Source organism: Coregonus lavaretus (assembly GCF_964263955.1).
Source record: "Coregonus lavaretus genome assembly, chromosome: 2".
Classification (NCBI taxonomy): Eukaryota; Metazoa; Chordata; class Actinopteri; order Salmoniformes; family Salmonidae; genus Coregonus; species Coregonus lavaretus.
The window spans coordinates 78338029-78359820 of record NC_139989.1 but is presented as its reverse complement, the minus strand read 5'-3'; positions in this window follow the sequence as shown (position 1 = coordinate 78359820).

Here is a 21792-nt window from a genome sequence, read left to right as displayed (position 1 = left end):
GTCTATAACATGTCTATTACAGGTCTATTACAGGTCTGTTACAGGTCTATTACAGGTCTATTACAGGTCTATAACATGTCTATAACATGTCTATTACAGGTCTATTACAGGTCTATTACAGGTCTATTACAGGTCTATTACAGGTCTATTACAGGTCTATTACAGGTCTATTACAGGTCTGTTACAGGTCTATTACAGGTCTGTTACAGGTCTATTACAGGTCTATAACATGTCTATTACAGGTCTATTACAGGTCTATTACAGGTCTGTTACAGGTCTGTTACAGGTCTATTACAGGTCTATTACAGGTCTATTACAGGTCTATAACAGGTCTATTACAGGTCTATTACAGGTCTATTACAGGTCTGTTACAGGTCTATAACATGTCTATTACAGGTCTATTACAGGTCTGTTACAGGTCTATTACAGGTCTATTACAGGTCTATTACAGGTCTGTTACAGGTCTGTTACAGGTCTATTACAGGTCTATTACAGGTCTATTACAGATCTATTACAGGTCTTTTACAGGTCTGTTACAGGTCTATTACAGGTCTATTACAGATATATTACAGGTCTATTACAGGTCTATTACAGGTCTATTACAGGTCTGTTACAGGTATATTACAGGTATGTTACAGGTATATTACAGGTCTATTACAGGTCTATTACAGGTCTGTTACAGGTCTGTTACAGGTCTATTACAGGTCTGTTACAGGTCTATTACAGGTCTGTTACAGGTCTATTACAGTTCTATTACAGGTCTATTACAGGTCTATTACAGGTCTGTTACAGGTCTGTTACAGGTCTGTTACAGGTCTATTACAGGTCTGTTACAGGTCAATCAAGCAGTTTTTTTAATATTTTGGCTGTGGAGTAATATTCACCAAAGAAGCTAACCTGTAAGAAAAGCATACGGTGCTTCAGAAATGTGGACCTCATTATTTTTAAGCAGACTCGATGGTAACGCTGTGAATTGACAAAATATCTATTTTTAGTGCATACATTTTGAAAACTTTTATGCGGCCCACTAGAAAGAAGTTTGCGATCGACCGGTCGACAGTGATCGACGTCCTGGGCACCAATGCCCTAGGGTATATGAATATAAAGAGACATGAGACTTGTAGAATGGAATAAGTTATAAGATCTCTAAGATTCATTTTCATTTCATTCGTCAGTTCTACCAGCTAATGTGATATTTTTAGATTCCATAACATTTGAGGACATAACTTAAGACTATGTATTTTCAATGTTTTGTTCACCTACAATCTAACCACAAATCTGTCCATCTTTTCCCCTCCCTTTCTGGCTGCCCTACACCTTCACTTTTAAGTTCAAGTTGTTTTATTTATTATGTACACATGATATACACTGTGTGTACAAAACATTAGGGATACCTGCTCTTTCCATGACCTAGACTAACCAGGTGAATCCAGGTGAAAGCTATGATCCCTTATTGATGTTACAGAGGACTGTGGTGGTCATGACGTTCTGTTAGCCGGTGATTGTCATTCAGATAACTGCCGGTCTCATGCTTATTGTCCTTAACTAACATAAACACGTTTACCATCTCCTGGCTTCCACCCATAGCCTACAAGCCACTGATGCGGACCTTTGGAACATCTACATTTGCAAAAGTCTAATAAATCCCATTGAATATAGCCTACACCATCACAATAACTCTATGTATTTATTTTAGACAGGTATACAGACTCATGACATGAAGAAAATGTAGCCTACTTCAGAAGAACACACTCATGAACACATTCATGCTGGCGCCCTCTTCTTATCAATGGCTCCTGCACAACTGCTACCACCCACATCAACATTCCATTCCAGGAACGGCCTTGGAGACAGACTGGTCGCTACACGACAACAATCACTGGAAAACAACAACAGTTTCTAGAAATGTACACAAAAAGAAACCTGCTTAGTGACAGTCCCTGTTCTCCTGCCTTCTTTAGGGAGAAGAATGTCAACGACAGTTTTGCTAGCTAGCTGGCACATTTTTCTACCTGGTGTAGCTAGCTAACGTTTTGACCTCATTGGTTCCTCCATGAATGAGGTGTGGCATCAAAGTAACGTGATGACCACTTCAAGGTCGTAGGCTTTCATAATATAATTTCTATAGAATATATAATATTCATTCATTTAAAAAAAGTGTTAACCACAAAGTATGGGCTTGTTGTTTTGTTTTGGATTTATTGCTTTCATGTTTATTATTGTTGTTTGATGTTTCATGTTTAATATTGTTGTTTCATGTTTCATGTAGGCCTAATTAAAATGTAAATTGCCTCATGCAGCGCGACACATCTCCTTCGCATAGAGTTGATCAGGCTGCTGCCCACACGACGCCAGTACAGTTGAAACCGGATTAATCTGTGAAGAGCACACTTCTCCAGCGTGCCAGTGGCCATCGAAGGTGAGTATTTGCCCGATGCAGTCGTTTATGACACCGAACTGCAGTAAGGTCAAGACCCTGGTGAGGACGACGAGTACGCAGATGAGCTTCCCTGAGACTGTTTCTGACAGTTTGTGCAGAAATTATTTGGTTATGCAAACCCACAGTTTCATCAGCTGTCCGGGTGACTGGTTTCAGACGATCCCACAGGTGAAGAAGCTGGATGTGGAGGTCCTGGGCTGACGTGATTACACGTGGTCTGCGGTTGTGAGGCCGGTTGGACGTACTGCCAAATTCTCTAAAACAATGTTGGAGGCGGCTTATGGTAGTGAAATGTACATTCAACATTCAATTCTCATTCAACAGCTCTGGTGGACATTCATGCAATCAGGATGCCAATTGCATGCTCCCTCAAAATTTGATACATCTGTGGCGTTGTGTTGTGTGACAAAACTGCACATTTTAGAGTGCCGTTTTATTGTCCCCAGCACAAAGTGCACCTGTGTAATGATCATGTTGTTTAATCAGCTTATTGATATGACACATCTGTCAATATTAAACATGAAACATGAAACACGAATAAACATGAAACAATGAATCCAAAACAAAACAACAAGCCCATACTTTGTGGTTAACACTTTATTTAAATGAATGGATATTATTCATATATTCTATAGATATTATATTATGAAAGCCTACGACCTTGAAGTGGTCACCGCATTACTTTGATGCCACACCTCTCTTGGAAAGATTTGATTCGGGCACATCCATTATTCACCCGACTCCACACAATATGAAAAATTTATTTGCATGCGAGGTGTGACAGCAAAGTATGCTATGGTCAAAGTTAACATTTTAAGTTTAAACCAATTAAATAACCATTGGTTACCAACTGCCACAGACAGATGGAGGCAGGGAGTTCCATTGTCTGGGTGCTGCCCTGGAGAATGTCCTGTTGCCAAAACGTTGAAGGTTGGGTTTGGGGATAATGAGATGCCCAGCAGTGGAAGACCTGAGTGACCCAGTGGGTTGGATGATGAGATGTCCAGCAGTGGAAGACCTGAGTGACCCAGTGGGTTGGATGATGAGATGTCCAGCAGTGGAAGACCTGAGTGACCCAGTGGGTTGGATGATGAGATGTCCAGCAGTGGAAGACCTGAGTGACCCAGTGGGTTGGATGATGAGATGTCCAGCAGTGGAAGACCTGAGTGACCCAGTGGGTTGGATGATGAGATGTCCAGCAGTGGAAGACCTGAGTGACCCAGTGGGTTGGATGATGAGATGTCCAGCAGTGGAAGACCTGAGTGACCCAGTGGGTTGGATGATGAGATGTCCAGCAGTGGAAGACCTGAGTGACCCAGTGGGTTGGATGATGAGATGTCCAGCAGTGGAAGACCTGAGTGACCCAGTGGGTTGGATAATGAGATGTCCAGCAGTGGAAGACCTGAGTGACCCAGTGAGTTTGTAGGGGAAGTAAGGGGGAGGTTCTCTTGATCACCAAGGTCAGCAGGGAATGGGGACATTCACATCATGTCGTCCAATGGAGGGAATCACCAGACCTGAACTCAAAGAAAATATTTCTTTATCAGAAATGTTCTAGTCAAATTACCAAAAGGTAACTGCAAAAGTTCCAAATCACTGTCACTTCCTATAATAACATGACACTTATCAGAATGTTTTCTTGCTGATAACACAACACAGGCTGTCATTGGAAAATACATACAGTGAAAAGGAAAACAGCAAATCTAGGATCAAATGACTGCAGGCTGGAAATAGACTGACTTTACAGACCTTATGGAAGTGGTGAACTGGGACAATTAGTGAAAACCATGGGCAGTCAGTCACCAGATATTCAGACAGAGCAGCAATGATCCAACCCTGAGATTGTATTGAGAGAAAACGACTTAGCATTGAGTAGCATATAGAGGGATTGATCACATTATATGTGGACTGGGATTATAAATTAAAGATTGTATACACACCTTTTGTGCTGAGGGTGGACATCTTGGATGGCTCATCTTGACTGCACTGCACAGGATGAACACAGAGGTACACAGAATGTAACTTCCCTTAATACAGAGTACCTTCAACTTGACAATACAACACAAACATTGTACTGAACACAGTAACCAGGTGATTTACTAACCGGTTTCTCAGCTCCCAATAAGGTTGGATGCCAGCCGCCGAAGAAGAAGGGGCGAGGGCGACAACAGTAGCTAGCTAGCTGTACACCTGTAGACAGTGTCCTTCGCCCCCTGCCTGTTGGGCACTGTTTTACCACTGTTCTGTTAACGACGGCGAGGGGAGGTGTTCGGCAGGCGGGAGCGAAGGAAACTGTCTTTTAATTCAATCAAACCCAGTCGGGGGCTGGGCAGGTGGGGGGCCTGCGCCCATACAGCCGTCAAAAAACTGAGTGCTGCTTTAAACTCTGGTTTGGGTTTGGGGGGGGTTCATGCAAGAATCAATGGGGTCAAAATTAGCTCAAATTAGCCAGCTAGCTATCAAAACTTTGCTAAATGTTCTTCTCCCTAAAGAATGCAGGAGAACAGGGACTACCACTTAGCAGGAGTTTTTTTGTGTACATTTGGAGAAACTGTTGTTGTTTTCCAACAAGTGTTGTTGTGGAGCTACCAGTCTGTCTCAACGACCGTTCCTGGAATGGAATGTAGATATGGGTGGTAGTAGTCATGTGGAACCTATTGATATTAAGAGGCCGTCAGCATATTGAAAGGAACCTTTTCACCTTCAGGTTCCTCCAAGAACCATTTATGATCAGAAAGATTCAAATATGAACCCATTGATCAGGAAACGTTCCCAGAGGAACTCTCCAAATGTAAGAACCTTTTTTACATTTAAACTTTTCCTAATTGAACCTCTAATTCTTAGTGTGTTCTTCTGAAATAGGCTACATTTTCTTAATGTCATGTTTCTTTAGACCTGTCTAAAATAAATAATTGTACATTTTAGTCATTTAGCAGACGCTCTTATCCAGAGCGACTTACAGTTAGTGAATGCATATGTGGTATCTAAGGAATTTATGACTTTGTTAATGTTTACAAATGGTAGCTTAGAGAATATTGATTTAGCCCAGGAAGACATCTGGGGAGCAGTTTAGAAGGGCACCCTAAAAACAGAGGAAGTCTGTTGTGTGAACTCCTGGGAGTGGTCTGTAGGGGAAAACACCCATATCAGATTACCTAGGATATGTACTATGGTTTTGGGACAAAGGACGGTGAGAATAGCATTTTAGAATTTGGGTCGGCTGTTCTCCGGATGCCTGCAGGTAAATCTGTAAATCGATGCTGAAATACTTTATGAATAAACCTCTATGATCAAAGTACAGTGTCAGCGGATCTCCTTGTTCTCACAGCATGATAGCAAAAGGGCCGAGACTCAACACATACATTTTCATACTGGAGTTATTGTGATGGTGTAGGCTATATTGAATGGATTTATTAGACTTTTTAAATGTAGATTTAGGGCTATGTAGCTTCGTATCTGTCATGTGTGGAGTTGTGTTGCGCTGTTATGCCTTTATAGTTGAGTTGCCTTGGTCCTGTCAGTATACAGAAACTTTAAAGAGGAACTGCACCTAAAAAAAACACACTTCTCATTTAGAAAACAGCCTCTGTGGGATCGAAATGAGTGAGAAACATTCATTCTTCTGTCAAAGTTGACTACAGAATGTAAAGAGGCTGGCAGATGACGGCTGGCAGCACACAAGTAATCATCCATTTGGAGTGAAGCTGCACGCCACCCGGTCCTAATGTCTGTGGTACATTTGAGTTGACTTTAGATATCTCTATGCGGCTAGTTAGGGACCATCGGTAAATTACACAATGTTCATGGGACGATATGTAAAAATGTCAATAGCTCCAAATAGCTTAAATTACTTAAAAATCAAATCAACTATACATTTTTGAAATTCATATACAAATGAATGTTTAAATGAGACAATGACACTATTGTTCATTTACAAATATTGAAAGAATTTAACGAGAAAACGTAAAGATATGACACTATTGTCTCATTTTCATTGTGTAATTTATTGCCGGTCCCTAACTAGACCCTGATATAGGCTATCCAAAGGCAGTCAGGTGACATGTCCCTAACTAGACCCTGATATAGGCTCTCCAAAGCCAGTCAGGTGACATGTCCCTAACTAGACCCTGATATAGGCTATCCAAAGCCAGTCAGGTGACATGTCCCTAACTAGACCCTGATATAGGCTATCCAAAGGCAGTCAGGTGACATGTCCCTAACTAGACCTGTAAGTCGCTCTGGATAAGAGCGTCTGCTAAATGACTAAAATGTAAATGTAAAATGTAGACCCTGATATAGGCTATCCAAAGCCAGTCAGGTGACATGTCCCTAACTAGACCCTGATATAGGCTATCCAAAGCCAGTCAGGTGACATGTCCCTAACTAGCCCCTGATATAGGCTATCCAAAGGCAGTCAGGTGACATGTCCCTAACTAGCCCCTGATATAGGCTATCCAAAGCCAGTCAGGTGACATTTGGGAACCTGTTAACACACACAAGAGACACCCACATCAAACCACACCCCAAAACCAACTCACGTTTGAATTCAGTCATGGCCGCTAACATTTCTAAACGAACCCAATCTAAAACGACGAGGCCAAATCAGGAAGTGCAGTCGCCCTTTAAAACTAACTAATGACATGTTGCACCTCAACCTTTCTACCTTTCAGATGATCCAAGGAGGAGGACAGATGACAACAGCAGGCCAGTGGATCCCTTAGAACAGCAGCAGCCAGGGGCAAATGGTAGGGAGGAGGATGATTTAGTTGACCCAGACACAGGCCTTGGGCTGAGGCTGTCATTACATTGTGTCAGCCGGTTATTGTCATGTAAAAGCCTGTCGGTCTCACAGTAATTTACCGTTAATTAACATAAACACATTTACCATCTCCAGGCCTCCACTGCATACAAGCTGCATACAAGCCGCTGATGCGCACCTTTGGAAAACCTATATTTAAAAAGTCGAATAAATCAATTTAATATATACAATAAATCCATTATTTATTTTAGGCAGCTCTAAATAAACATGATATGAAGAAAATGTATTTCAGAAGAACAGAATATGAGTGTCCTACTGTATGTTATCTCTCTATGCTCCAGGCCATAGGCTGTAGGCTTGTTCATTAAGCAGACAAGACAGGCCTATGCTTATGAGTCCTGGGACATTATTTTATATTATATGATTTTATAGTAAGAAGAATATCATTGAATTTAGTTGAATAAAATAGAAAGGATATTTTTCCCATTCCGGAGCATATGCGCATATGAAGTAGCTATGTTGAGCATAAAATTGATAATTCGAAACAGTTATTTGGAAACTTCAGCTGTGAATGATACAAACCTGCAAGAAATAATAATCCAAGAACCATTTTAATAATAATTTATAATCCAAGAACCATTTTGATAATAATTTATAATCCAAGAACCATTTTAATAATAATTTATAATCCAATAACCATTTTAATAATAATTTCTAATCCAAGAACCATTTTAATAATAATGTATAATCCAATAACCATTTTAATAATAATTTCTAATCCAAGAACCATTTTAATAATAATTTCTAATCCAAGAACCATTTTAATAATAATTTATAATCCAATAACCATTTTAATAATAATTTATAATCCAAGAACCATTTTAATAATAATTTATAATCCAATAACCATGTTAATAATAATTTATAATCCAAGAACCATTTTAATAATAATGTATAATCCAATAACCATTTTAATAATAATTTATAATCCAAGAACCATTTTAATAATAATTTATAATCCAATAACCATTTTAATAATAATTTATAATCCAAGAACCATTTTAATAATAATTTATAATCCAAGAACCATTTTAATAATAATTTATAATCCAATAACCATTTTAATAATAATTCATAATCCAATAACCATTTTAATAATAATTTATAATCCAATAACCATTTAAATAATAATTTATAATCCAAGAACCATGTTAATAATAATTTATAATCCAAGAACCATTTTAATAATAATGTATAATCCAATAACCATTTTAATAATAATTTATAATCCAAGAACCATTTTAATAATATTTTATACTCCAATAACCATTTTAATAATAATTTATAATCCAAGAACCATTTTAATAATAATTTATAATCCAATAACCATTCTAATAATAATTTATAATCCAAAAACCATTTTAATAATAATTTATAATCCAATAACCATTTTAATAATAATTTATAATCCAATAACCATTTTAATAATAATTTATAATCCAAGAACCATTTTTTAAATAATTTATAATCCAATAACCATTTTAATAATAATTTATAATCCAAGAACCATTTTTAAAATAATTTATATAATCCAAGAACCATTTTAATAACAATTTATAATCCCACCTTTCTCTGTTTGTTATTTTTTCTCTTCACTCGGCCCCAGTACTATTATTATTAACAATAATACTAATAATACTCTTCTCTACCCTAGAATGTCTTAGAAATTAAAACATATATGGGCTGCATGATGCATCAGAAGAGATTACCATGACTCAACAGTCTTGTGGAATTTGACTGCGGTCATGACTGATGACTGATGACTGATGACTGTGGTCATGACTGATGACTTATGGTCTGATGACTGATGACTGATGACTGATGACTGCGGTCATGACTGATGACTGATGACTGATGACTTATGGTCTGATGACTGATGACTGATGACTGATGACTGCGGTCATGACTGATGACTGATGACTGATGACTGCGGTCATGACTAATGACTGCCGGTGTGGCAGTGATACAGTCACCCCAACAGCCCTATAGAGGTCCAAAACATTGTTAAGCTGCCCCAGTATCCCCTTGATCGCTTTGGATTGGAAAACTAAAGAGAAACACCAGACAAGACACAAAGACAGCAACAGGAGAATAGGATATGATGGATAGAGACACCAGACAAGACACAGAGACAGCAACAGAAGAACAGGATATGATGGAGAGAGACACCAGACAAGACACAGAGACAGCAACAGAAGAATAGGATATGATGGAGAGAGACACACCAGACAAGACACAGAGACAGCAACAGAAGAATATGATATGATGGAGAGAGACACACCAGACAAGACACAGAGACAGCAACAGAAGAATATGATATGATGGAGAGAGACACCAGACAAGACACAGAGACAGCAACAGAAGAATAGGATATGATGGAGAGAGACACCAGACAAGACAGAGACAGCAACAGAAGAATAGGATATGATGGAGAGAGACACCAGACAAGACACAGAGACAGCAACAGAAGAATATGATATGATGGAGAGAGACACCAGACAAGACACAAAGACAGCAACAGAAGAATAGGATCTGATGGAGAGAGACACCAGACAAGACACAGAGACAGTAACAGAAGAATAGGATATGATGGAGAGAGACACCAGACAAGACACAGAGACAGCAACAGAAGAATAGGATATGATGGAGAGAGACACCAGACAAGACGAGAGACATCAATAGACGACACAGAGAAAGTGATGGAGAGAGACAGAGGAGGGGAGAACACACAGTAGACTATCACTAAAAGCTGATATAGGGATTCTAATTACTGCACTGCGTGTATGATATGTTTCTGTACATGTCTGTTTTATTTAGTCAATTTGTTATTTGTTCCATTGGTTGGCTGTGTCTGCGTGTGTGTGTGAGAGAGAGAGAGAGAGAGAGAGAGAGAGAGAGAGAGAGAGAGAGAGAGAGAGAGAGAGAGAGAGAGAGAGAGAGAGAGAGAGAGAGAGAGAGAGAGAGAGAGAGAGAGAGAGAGAGAGAGAGAGAGAGAGAGAGAGAGAGAGAGAGAGAGAGAGAGAGAGAGAGAGAGAGAGAGTTTAGGTACTGTGGGATTCTTTAATCAGTTTGGCTCATTGGACAGGTCAGAGTCTATGTTTGAAGATGTTGAGTGGTTTTTGGCAATACACTGTAGATGTATTCATGGATTTAGCTGTTGAAATTCCTTCCCGGACCCTCCTACTGGCTATGGGCTAAGCCTCCAATGTCTTCAAATCCTAGGGGAGAGAGGACCTTCTAACCCTGGAGAGAGAGGAGCTGTTACCCCTGGGGAGAGAGGAGCTGTTACCCCTGGGGAGAGAGGAGCTGCTACCCCTGGGGAGACAGGAGCTGCTACCCCTGGGGAGAGAGGAGCTGTTACCCCTGGGGAGAGAGATTAGCTGCTACCCCTGGGGAGAGAGGAGCTGTTACCCCTGGGGAGAGAGGAGCTGTTACCCCTGGGGAGAGAGGAGCTGCTACCCCTGGGGAGAGAGGAGCTGTTACCCCTGGGGAGAGAGGAGCTGTTACCCCTGGGGAGAGAGGGGCTGCAACCAGGAGAGAGGAGCTGTTACCCCTGGGGAGAGAGGAGCTGCAACCAGGAGAGACTGCAAACCTGCTCGGGAAGAGCTTAACGATTGGTGATTGTTGGCAGGAGCTTCAGTGACGAAAACTGCTCAACTTGCCGATGTTTCACAATGTGCCATGGCCGTCTCAGTCACCAGGTTTCAACCCAATTGAACACTTATGGGAGATTCTGGAGTGGCGCCTGAAACAACGTTTTCCACCACCATCAACAAAACACCAAATGATGGAATTTCTTGTGGAAGAATGATGTCACATCCCTCCAATAGAGTTCCAGACACTTGTAGAATGTATGCCAAGACACATCTACACCAAGGAGCATTGTTCTGGCGGCTCCTGGTGGCAAAACGCCCTGTTAAGACACTATGTTGGTGTCTCCTTTATTTTGGCAGTTACCTGGAGGTGTATGTCACTCATCACTGCAATACATCTGCTCCACATTGACATAGATTTCACACAGTCATGTCTCTTACATACATTCTAATGCCTCAAATTAAAGTTTATTTTATAAGTCAGTTAATAATAAAATATAATATTTCTTGGAACTTTTGAGCCAACGATATGTTTCTGTACATGTCTGTTTTATTTAGTCAATTAGTTATTTGTTCCATTGGTTGGCTGTGTGTGTGTGTGTGTGTGTGTGTGTGTGTGTGTGTGTGTGTGTGTGTGTGTGTGTGTGTGTGTGTGTGTGTATGTGTGAGAGTGTGCGTGTGAGTGTGAGTGAGTGAGAGTGAGAGAGAGAGAGAGAGAGTGTGAGTGAGTGAGAATGAGATTGAGAGGGAAGAACCTGATATGTAAATAGGTTCAGCAAACAAAAGTAACTTTCAGTCACAGCATTATTCAGTCTTGATGTAATTTAACCATATTAACCTGTTTAATCAAATTGTTTTCATTTGGAACACTAAATCAGAACTACATTTGGAGTTCCAGACACTTGTAGAATGTATGCCAAGGCACATTGTAAGAGCTATAAAGAGACAGGGAGTGGGAGAGAGAACAGGTAGAACCTGATATGGAAATGAGCAGAACAAACTAAAGGAACTTTCCACCACCGAATGATCATTCTAGACTCTGCTTCTATTGAGAGACATATAAAAGGTAAGACGACGATTGTTATGTGTATTAATATAGTTGATGATATTGTTATGTGTATTAATATAGTTGATGATATTGTTATGTGTATTAATATAGTTGATGATATTGTTATATGTATTAATATAGTTGATGATATTGTTATGTGTATTCATATAGTTGATGATATGTTTTGTGGACAGTGTTATAATAGGCCTACTCTCCTTAAAATGTTTTCAATATAAATTAGATGCGGAATGTGAATTCGTTCTGTTTCCATCTGTGTGCCCCAGGGTGATCGCTCCTACACTATCTAGAATCTAAAAGGGTTCTTTGGCTGTCCCCATAGGAGAACCCTTTGTAGAACCCTTTTTGGTCCTAGGTAGAACCCTTTTGGGTTCCATGAAGAATCCTTTCCACAGAGGGTTCTACATGGAAGCCAGAAGGGTTCTACCTGGATCCCAAAAGTGTTCTCCTGTGGGGACAGCCAGAGGACCCTTTTGGAACTCTTTTTTCTAAGAGTGTACTGTATCATAGGTCTATAGACGTGTCTTCTCAAAACAGAACACAACAAGCAACAACATTTTCTCTTTCTAATCTACTGTTAGCTCTTTTCACTCAGGAAGGTATGTTGTGTGAAAGAGATACAAATAAATACTGTGGAAAGACTAACAACAACTTACACTTCCTCAAAACAGGTTGTGTGTGTTCATTAGTGCCCACCGTAGCAAAACATTTGGCAACGGAAACCGTTTAGGTCACGTTGTACAGCGTTTGGAGTAAACTGTTTATGCAACATTTTAAAACTGTTGGCTGTGGTGTAAACTAATGAATACAACCCAGGTTGTAGCCTACAACTCGGCTGTTGATGCCTGCCTCATGCTGTAACCTGAACTTAGCCTGAGGGGTGGACTATGATGCAAGCTAGATATACTGGTTTTCTAAAGTTAGCTTCAGTTAGCTTCACATTCCAGCTCAGGCCTCACCCATAAGAATATACAGAGCGCTAGTCATCACGAAGGTGCTCTCTCAGCAGAACAGTAGATATCTCAATGACTTGACATGTTCTGGTTGTGAATTCAGGCTACAAGGTGAGAATCCTGCCAGGAATGATTGTAAAGTGTGTAGAGAAATTAAATGTCTGGTGTAATTTTAGTACAGTGAATGGAAGTAAAACACTCAGACCTAACAGTCTACTTCTACTGAGACAGGTTTGTGTCAGTCTAATCATACAAAATAGTGATAACTGAACATGGGCAAGTCAAATTCAATATATCAATATTCAAGACTCAACCTTTGCAGAATCAGAATCACCTTTATTCGCCAAGTACATTTGCACATACATATGTAGGATCTTAATTTGAGCCAGTTTGCTACAGCAGGAAAATATTCCTGCAGCAACAGGAAATGTGAATTATTATGTGAATTATAATTAATGGACATTTTTGTAGCGGTTGATACATTTTTATTAAGCGGAACTCAAGTCTGGCATTTCTAACTGGAAATTACAAACTTCATAAGCCTTTTAAAACCTCAAATACACTACAAGTTTTACATTTCCTGTATTGCTGGAAAGTTATTCTGCAGTGGGGGGTGATCAAATTAAGATCCTACATCTGTACACATAATTCTACATGGTGATAGTGACAGACAACATTTAGAGACAGAATACAGACAGATGAGTTTACACAAATGTCTGTACAACATTATGCACAACTAGGAAGAGTGAGCATAGAGCTATAAGATAATGAACAGTGGATATACAGATATACACTACAGTGGGAATACAGTTGGTATACAGATATACAGTACAGTGGGAATACAGTTGGTATACAGATATACAGTACAGTGGGAATACAGTTGATATACAGATATACAGTACAGTGGGAATACAGTTGGTATACAGATATACAGTACAGTGGGAATACAGTTGATATACAGATATACAGTACAGTGGGAATACAGTTGGTATACAGATATACAGTACAGTGGGAATACAGTTGGTATACAGATATACAGTACAGTGGGAATACAGTTGATATACAGATATACAGTACAGTGGGAATACAGTTGGTATACAGATATACAGTACAGTGGGAATACAGTTGATATACAGATATACAGTACAGTGGGAATACAGTTGGTATACAGATATACAGTACAGTGGGAATACAGTTGGTATACAGATATACAGTACAGTGGGAATACAGTTGATATACAGATATACAGTACAGTGGGAATACAGTTGGTATACAGATATACAGTACAGTGGGTATACAGTTGGTATACAGATATACAGTACAGTGGGTATACATATACAGTACCAGTATAAATATGTCTAAGAGAGATGAACAGAGTGCTAATGCAGTATAGTTCAGTTATTTAGTGTACAGTTCAGAGATGGCTTGATGTGGTGAGCAGCGTAGAGTGTATAGTCCTTTAGTCTCTATGGACCAGATGGTAGTGTACAGTTCAGAGATGGCTTGATGTGGTGTGCAGCATAGAGTGTATAGTCCTTTAGTCTCTATGGGCCAGATGGCCAGTTGGTGAGGGCTACAGCATGGGGAAAGAAACTGTTCAGATGGGGGTCTATAACATCCAATCACATAGGTTTACAGCAGCTGAGAGTTGCAACGTTATTGCTAATAACTCAAACTGCCTTATTTAGATGAAGACATAATCTCTCTACAGATGTAGGATCTTAATGTGATCACCCAGTTGCAGGAGAACTGAAACGTGTAGTGTATTTGAGTCTATTTAAGCTTTAAAAAAGGTTTCTGAAGATGATCAATTCCACTTTTCTATTAAAAGAATTGTTCATTAATTATAATCCACATAATAATTCAAATGTCCTGTTGCTGCAGGATTATTTTCCTGCTGTAGCAAACTGGCTCAAATTAAGATCCTACATCTGTAGCAATACACCTCTCTTTGATGTACATGGCTATATCAGGATTGACTTTTGACCATTTGACATTTTTTATTTACTGTTGTTTAGGCTGATTGAATGAGTCGCCTATAAAAGCTACTTCATCTGCAAGAGAACAGGCGGCTGCACCAGCGACTGTAAGAAGTTATGTGATTTCTTCATATGAACGTGAAAGTAAGTGTGTAGCCTACGCAGTTACTCAATGGCTGTTGAAACTGTTGCACATATTTCTCTGTAACATTAGAAGTAGGATAAATGTGTTGATATGTAGGAAAGACGAGCAGACCCTGGTAAGTCTAGGCTAAACTACAAACTATTACAAGGTTAGGTCGACTTCAGATATTCAATAGTCAGAGTAGGTTTGAGCTATGATCACTTATCATGCTGACAAACCTGATGGTCTCCGTTTGAAATGGTGTGTAAAATACCATGCCTAGGCTACAAGCTCTGTTCTGCTACTGTTAGGTCTGTAACGTTATGGGAACTGATCTGAACAGGTTTAGGCTGGTCATCTAGGCTATAGCTGAGGTCAGTGGTGATTTTAGCATGTCAATCTTGGTGGGGCAAAACATAAATAAAGGGGGATGCATGCCAGCAAAGCCACTCCACAACACAACACTAAACAATACATTCATTGCACTATAACGGTGACAAACGGTGCCCACAAACTGTTAGGGCCTACATAAAGCAGAGTCCCAACAGCAGAGTCCCAACAGCAGAGTCCCGACAGCAGAGTCCCGACAGCAGAGTCCCAACAGCAGAGTCCCAACAGCTGTCCTATCATGTCTCTTCATTATTTCTCTTCATATGACAAGGATTAAAAAGGATTTGCCTGTAGATTGTCGACCTGATTCGTGATGATGACTGCTGGCTAAGATTTTGAAAGTATGATGTTGACCTGATCAGTTCAATCAAAGCTACTGTAGATATAATGTGATTTGACGTCATTTTATCTGTTGGCCAATGACCTTCTTGGATGGGCACTTCTAATGTAACTCTGTGGCAGCACCGAAGGGGCTTGAATTTTCTAGCTCTACCCTTAGACTTGGCGGTGACGTAGTGTCCCCATGAGTGACAGAACACTGAGCCAATCACGAAGCAACGCTCTGTATTTTCTTCTGGCTTGCCCCACCATCACAGAAAGCACTGAGCTAGGCTGAAACACCTGCATTTTGGAGCTGCCTTACTCAAGAAAGTAAAAAAGAGACCATGTTTGTATGCGGCTATATTAACTCAATGATATAATGATTTTTTTTGCATTTTTTGCAAACTGATTTGTGACATGTATTAATGCTAAAATAACATGCAAAACAGGAAAGGCCACCTGCCCTTAATGACGGGTCGCTGGTTGAGAGAATGCCAAGAGTGTGCAAAGCTGTCATCAAGGCAAAGGGTGGCTATTTGAAGAATCTCAAATATAAAATATATTTAGATTTGTTTAACACTTTTTTGGTTACTACATGATTCTATATGTGTTGTTTCATAGTTTTGATGTCTTCACTATTATTCTACAATGTAGAAAATAGTAAAAATAAAGACAAACCCTTGAATCTGTTCTAAAACTTTTGACCGGTAGTGTATATATTTTTTACATTGTTAGCAAACTGATATGTGACACGTATTAATGCCACAATAACATGCAAAACAGGAAAGGCCACCTGCCCTGAATGACGGGTCACCACTGGCTGAGGTATAGACCTTGATCTGCTTTACACAAAACATTACTGTTATACATTATAACCTAGCCTACTTTAAATAATAAAAAATCTCTTAATTGTTGCAAAAAACCTTTCTGTATAGATCACTGATCCCCCCCAGATCAATCAAGCCTGTTTTAGCCCTTCTGTCTACATTCTCAGATACGTTTAGAAAATAACATATTTAAAAATAATAAATGGCAACTTTTAATGAATACAAATAAGTGTGTGACATGGCCATGGTGAAGAGATGTCACAACTACATATTCATGTGATTGCATTAATTCACCTGACTGTTTCGATATGTCTGTTAGTAAATGTTTTATAAGAGATGATTAATAAATGATAATAATTGACATTCAAGAATGTCAGAATGTTGGATCTCTGTTTAGGGGTCAGTTCTCTAAAATGAGTCTCTCTGGGGAGAGAGAGGAGGGGGGCCCTGCCTCTAAAACAAGTCTCTCTGGGGAGAGAGAGGAGGGGGTCCCTGCCTCTAAAATGAGTCTCTCTGGGGAACATGACACCAAAGCTAAGAGGTGAGATTACAATTTTGTTTAAGAATTATTAAGAATGTATTTCCTAAATGCTATTTCCACAATTTTTCACATGTTTTTTAATCAGAAATGGTTGCTTAAGGGTACCTTCAATATTACTGTTCTCAGATGTTTAATTAATAGATTTTAGATGTGTATTATTTTTATTGCAAAACGCTATATATCCATTGTTTAGCTGAAATTGAATGTTCGTATCCTGTATATTTGACTGTATTATCTGGTTGTCTCACCTAGCTATCTTAAGATGAATGCACTTACTGTAAATCGCTCTGGGTAAGAGCATCTGCTAAACAGGTGGGGCTCTGCCCTGAATGACAGGTCGCCACTGCTCCAAAGCAATTACATGTTGCACAGGAACCACTGACTCACTGCATGTTTCTATTATCAAGACACCTGCTGGTACCTCTTAACTGGTTAGTACAGCTCATGAGGTGTCCTAAATATCTGCAAACTAGGTGGGACACTTATGAATAAAGAGGCTTCATGCATAGCTTTAATTTATACCCATAAGAGTAGGACTAAAATGGCTTTATTCTCAGCACTTATACGACACATTTTCTACTCTGAGACGCTTTTGGATATGGGCCCAGATCTCAAAATATTGTAACGACCCAGTATTAAATGAGTCTGTCTGGGGAGAGAGAGGACCAATTTTTCTACTCTGAGACGCTTTTTGGATACGTGCCCAGATCTCAAATCTTGTTTTAAAAAACGATTTTTTTTTGTTTGACATAATAAAAAAAGAATATTACTAATGTACCCGACTTTAAAGACTGGGTTTAGTTTATTGTGTGGCAGTGCTCATGTCCGCGTTCTGAAACTATCCGCGTCCCCGTACAGAACTGTCCGCGTCCATGTACGGTTTGGCGCCAAACATATTGTCCAGTTACGCGCAGAGTGGTCTGAGGTGATCTTGGGGAATAACGACGGAGTTCGTTACAGTGTTGAGACACCGAAGTTTATTGTTCAATTTGCTTTTTGCGTAATGGTCAATGACAGTATGAGTGTAGCCAGATCCTTTTCACTCGCTATCCTTGTTTCATCTTGTGTGGTTCACCGGATTCGTCATCATCCTCGAGGGACAGACGAACGAACTGCTAGCTAGCTAAGCTATTCGGTACAGCTAGCTAAGCTAGCTACTCTACCAGCAGCATCCTAGTTATCCTAGCTACCACTACATCATCACCGGCTGCCTGCATTTCTTGTGGACCGATGGAGCTCCCGGGTTGTTTCTTCCACCTGTTAAATACCGTGGAGGGCTTCTCCCTCTCTGGTTGACGGATGCTGGCTACCTACCATCCCTCTGTCCGGTTCTCCTCTTCACTAGATGGACGGTAACTTTAGTGTTTAACCCCTCTGTGTCCAAGGACCAAACTTTTTAATAATATTTTCGGGCGCGCCAAGGTTTTTATTGTTTGTAAAACTTTAGTGGAGAGCTCTCAATTTGCCGGATTTTAGGTATATAAAGTGCCTTCAGAAAGTGTTCACACCCCTTGACTTTTTCCACATTTTGTTATGTTAAAGCCTGAATTTAAAATGCATAAAATTCAGATTTATTTGGTCACTGGCCTACACACAATACCCCATAATGTCAAAATGGAATTATGTTTTACGAAGTCTTTACAAATGTAATTAAAAATGAAAAGCTGAAATGTCTTGAATCAGTAAGTATTCAACCCCTTTGTTATGGCAAGCCTGAAAAGTTTCAGGAGTAGAAATGCGCTTAACAAGTCACATAATAAGCAGTAGGAGTGCGTGGGTCAAATCACTGGGGAAGACAAGCCAGAAAAATACATATTACAATCTACAGTTGGTCTGAAGTTTACATACACCTTAGCCAAATACATTTAAACTCAGTTTTTCACAATTCCTGACATTTAATCCTAGTAAGAATTCCCTGTCTTAGGTCAGTTAGGATCACCACTTTATTTTAAGAATGTGAAATGTCTTTCATCACATTCCCAGTGGGTCAAAAGTTTACATACACTCAATTAGTATTTGGTAGTGTTGCCTTTAAATTGTTTAACTTGGGTCAAACGTTTCGGGTAGCCTTCCACAAGCTTCCCACAATAAGTTGGGTGAATTTTGGCCCATTCCTCCTGACAGAGCTGGTGTAACTGAGTCAGGTTTATAGGCCTCCTTGCTCGCACACGCTTTTTCAGTTCTGCCCACAAATTTTCTATAGGATTGAGGTCAGGGCTTTGTGATGGCCACTCCAATACCTTGACTTTGTTGTCCTTAAGCCATTTTGCCACAACTTTGGAAGTATGCTTGGGGTCATTGTCCCTTTGGAAGACCCATTTGTGACCAAGCTTTAACTTCCTGACTGATGTCTTGAGATGTTGCTTCAAAATATCCACATAATTTTCATTCCTCATGATGCCATCTATTTTGTGAAGTGCACCAGTCCCGCCTGCAGCAAAGCACCCCAACAGCATAATGCTGCCACCCCTGTGCTTCACGGTTGGGATGGTGTTCTTTGGCTTGCAAGCAACACCCTTTTTCCTCCAAACATAACGATGGTCATTATGGCCAAACAGTTCAATTTTTGTTTCATCAGACCAGAGGACATTTCTCCAAAAAGTATGATCTTCGTCCCCATGTGCAGATGCAAACCGTAGTCTGGCTTTTTTATGGCGGTTTTGGAGCAGTGGCTTCTTCCTTGCTGAGCGGCCTTTCAGGTTATGTCGATATAGGACTCGTTTTACTGTGGATATAGATACTTTTGTACGCGTTTCCTCCAGCATCTTCACAAAGTCCTTTGCTGTTGTTCTGGGATTGATTTTCACTTTTCGCACCAAAGTACGTTCATCTCTAGGAGACAGGACGCGTCTCCTTCCTGAGCGGTATGACAGCTGCATGGTCCCATGGTGTTTATACTTGCGTACGATTGTTTGTACAGATGAACGTGGTACCTTCAGGCGTTTGGAAATTGCTCAAGATTGTGCAAAGCTGTCATCAAGGCAAAGGGTGGCTACTTTGAAGAATCTCAAATATAAAATATTTTTTGATTTGTTTAATACTTTTTTGGTTACTACATGATTCCATGTGTGTTATTTCATAGTTTTGATGTCTTCACTATTATTCTACAATGTAGAAAATAGTAAAAATTAAGAAAAACCCTTAAATGAGTAGCTGTGTCCAAACCTTTGACTGGTACTGTATATATGTATTTATTTTTACACATACACTATATATACAAAAGTATGTGGACACCCCATCAAATTAGTGGATTCGGCTATTTCAGTCGCACCCGTTGCTGACAGGTGTATAAAATCGAGCACACAGCCATGCAATCTCCATAGACAAACATTAGTAGTAGAATGGCTTTACTGAAGAGCTCAGTGACTTTCAACGTGGCACGGTCATAGGTTGCAACATTTCCAACAAGCTCGCCGCCATTGGACTCTGGAGCAGTGGAAACACGATCTCTGGAGTGATGAATCACGCTTCACCATCTGGCAGTCCGACGGACAAATCTGGGTTTGGCGGATGCCAGGATAACGCTACCTGCCCTAATGCATAGTGCCAACTGTAAAGTTTGGTGGAGGAGAAATAATGGTCTGGGGCTGTTTTTCGTGGTTCGGGCTAGGCCCCTTAGTTCCAGTGAAGGGAAATCTTAACGCTACCGCATACAATGACATTCTAGACTATTCTGTGCACAAAGCACGGTCCATACAGAAATTGTTTGAACTGGAAGAACTTGACTGGCCTGCACAGAGCCCTGACCTCAACCCCATCGAACACCTTTGGAATGCCTACTGCGAGCCAGGCCTAATCACCCAACATCAGTGCCCGACCTCACTAATTATCTTATAATAATAATATGCCATTTAGCAGACGCTTTTATCCAAAGCGACTTACAGTCATGCGTGCATACATTTTTGTGTATGGGTGGTCCCGGGGATCGAACCCACTACCTTGGCGTTACAAGCGTCGTGCTCTACCAGTTGAGCTACAGAGGACCACGGAATGGAAGCAAGTCCCCGCACAATGTTCCAACATCTAGTGGAAATCCTTCCCAGAAGAGTGGAGGCTGGTATAGCAGCAAAGGGGGAACCAACTCCATATTAATGGCCATGATTTTGGATGAGATGTTGGACCAGGAGGTGTAATGAGATGTTGGACCAGCAGGTGTAATGAGATGTTGGACCAGCAGGTGTAATGAGATGTTGGACCAGCAGGTGTAATGAGATGTTGGACCAGCAGGTGTAATGAGATGTTGGACCAGCAGGTGTAATGAGATGTTGGACCAGCAGGTGTAATGAGATGTTGGACCAGCAGGTGTAATGAGATGTTGGACCAGCAGGTGTAATGAGATGTTGGACCAGCAGGTGTAATGAGATGTTGGACCAGCAGGTGTAATGAGATGTTGGACCAGCAGGTGTAATGAGATGTTGGACCAGCAGGTGTAATGAGATGTTGGACCAGCAGGTGTAATGAGATGTTGGCCAGCAGGTGTAATGAGATGTTGGACCAGCAGGTGTAATGAGATGTTGGACCAGCAGGTGTAATGAGATGTTGGACCAGCAGGTGTAATGAGATGTTGAACCAGCAGGTGTCCACATACTTTTGATCATGTAGTGTCTGTTTGGTGAAGTAATAAAGAAGGTGTAATATTTTGGGTAGATGTTCCTAGAACAGATTATAACTATATATGGACATATTATAAAGTATGTGCATGAATAGACTCTTAAGGATTAAAGTGGAACTGAGATGAG